Source organism: Apium graveolens, chromosome 10 (genome assembly GCF_009905375.1).
Source record: "Apium graveolens cultivar Ventura chromosome 10, ASM990537v1, whole genome shotgun sequence".
Classification (NCBI taxonomy): domain Eukaryota; kingdom Viridiplantae; phylum Streptophyta; class Magnoliopsida; order Apiales; family Apiaceae; genus Apium; species Apium graveolens.
Window position 1 is genome coordinate 16241767 of NC_133656.1, and position 2628 is coordinate 16244394.

Below are 2628 nucleotides of genomic sequence, written 5' to 3' on the forward strand. Positions count from 1 at the left end.
CTTCCATCAGTCATCGGCTCTTTGCCAGCACGTCTCCTTCTTGGCGTTACTTCATCATCTGAAGATTCGGAGTCTCTCTCAGTGTAAGGACCAGAAAATTCCTGATCCTCAGGGATAGGAGCCAAACCTCGTATGTATGGGGGCGATCGCCCTCGTGCTTCACTCCATCCAGCATGTCCACTTCCTCCAACCTCAGGGTAAAGGGCCATCCCATAAGGGGGGTTAGTGGTCACAACAGTTGAATACTCGTACCCAATGGGTCGAGAATTCACAGGTGTATGTAGTTGTTAAACTTGGGGATTCGTACCTTGAATAGCCGGGGGAATCGTCCCTTGTGGCTGAGGTTGAGTTGCCCCTATCTGGGCTTCCCCTTGGGTAGGTGCATAAGTTGAATGAGGAGGTATCTCCACGGTTGACGAAATCACCTGGGTTGTCCCCGATGGTGTTCCTTCTTCAAAAGCTCTAATTGTTCTCTGTGTTCTCGTCATGGTTGTTGTTGTGCTTTCCCACAGACGGCGCCAAATGTTATGGATTAAAAACTAAAATGTATGATTACTATATTTATTACTAAGGAACGTGAGCTTCGAGACTCAATTTGACTGCTCTTGTGTTTCGTGACTAAATCTGCCTTAACAAGATGCCTACGTACCTTGCTGATTGCTAAGGATCAAGTCAAAAAATGTAGTTCTGATCTGTGGGGTGAGGCCCCTTATATAGATATTAGGAGTCCTTGAATTGGACTTGGTATAAGAGACTTGGTGGTCAAGTCTCTGAATTAGAATGGACTTTGGAGTCCTAGGAAGTAGGAAGCTGATTCCTTATCCTATGAGGTTCCTTGGAGGCCAATCTACAAAGATTTATATCCCCACTAGGACTTATCTTAATAACTGTTTTTCTCCCTTATTAATTAATTATGAAATTAATTAATAATCAGGATTTTGGGCCTTCTTTGTTCCATCAGGCTTGATCAGGTCCATCAGGCCTGATCAATGTGTTAACCTTTTTGGTCTGAATATCATACATCTTCTTATTGGGCCTTGCAGCCCAATTCATATGTAATTAATGCAATATTAACTATGTAATCAGAATTTATTTATTCCCTATCAAGTAATTTGTCATGGGGTCCTTGTATCTATTGTATAAAGTCAGGATCCACGATTTGATTTAGGATTTTGCAAAGGTTTTCCAGAATGTTAGGCACCAAGTCAAATACGAGTACAGCTTATCGTCCGCAGACTGACGGCCAAGAGCGAGAAAATGATCCAACAATAGAAGACATGTTACGTGTTTATGCCATTGATTTCAAAGGAAATTGAGGTGAGCATTTGCCCTTAGTAGAATTTGCTTACAACAACAGCTATCGTGCCGGTATTGGGATGCCGCCATACGAAGCTCTTTATGAACGTAAATGTCGATCACCGGTATATTGAGATGAAGTTGGCAAACGTGAAATATTTGGACTAGAGTTACTATAACCGATGAAGGAAGCTGTCAAAATTATTTAGAAAAGGATAAGAGCCACGCATGATTGTTAAAGGAAATGGGTAGATCAAGCTAAAAAGAGTAGAAAATTTAAAGAAGAAGATTTAATATTGTTAGCAGTGTTACCGTGAAAAGGGATCATCCAGGATCGGAAAAGAAAAGAAAGTTAAGTTCAAGATACGTTGGACCTTTTGAAATTTTAAAATGTATCGGTGAAATAGCATACGAATTAGCGTTACCCAGCATGGGTAGCATATTCATAAGGTTTCTATGTGACAAGGTTAAAAAAGTACGGTATAGAATTTTTGACAAGCGATAGGATATGAGTCGATAGAATTTCAGGCAGAATTGTCCTATGTTGAGAATCCAATAGAGACTGCAGAAAAGAAAGAGAAAGTGTTTTAAAAAAAGTTATAAAATTTGTAAGATTATTGTGGAAACCCAAGGGTTTAGAGGATAACCTAAGGTTCAGAAAGTGATATGTGTGAAATAGTGCCCTGAGTTATTGCTTAAGTTATTCTGAGGACAGAATCCTTTTAAGGGGGGAAGGATGTAATATCTGGGATATGACGTGTAATTATTTTTGCTAATAAATAAATATTATGTGATTATTATATAAATATTGTTGAATTATTTGTGAAGTGGTATCTGTGTTTGGATATGTAAATATGTTATAATTTAAGTATTGTAATTTTTATAAGTCCAAAATAAAGTATAAATAATTGTTATATTTTTCTATCAATTTTTATGTTGATTTATGTTTATATAAATGATTTATGGATTTAATAAATTATTTTTCCGAGTATTTATAAATTCTATTGTATAATCAGGAACCGGCTGACGTCACCAGTTTTTACATTTTTATAACCCTAAATTTTTCCGAGAACTCCTTCATAACCTAATTGCAATATTCCGAGCATTTTTCATGTTTTGACTTTCTCGATCTGGCGTACGGTTTGTCCTGTGCGGGTCCTGGCGCAATATTTTCGATAAAAAATTCGTTTCGGTAAATCAATAAAACTCGTATTTTCGATAAACGGGATCTTTTTATTAAACTATTATAATTATCACCCCGTAATACGTGTAATCAGGCGCTGAGACCAAGACCGCAGTACAAATTGTACTAATTTGGATAATTATCTCGAA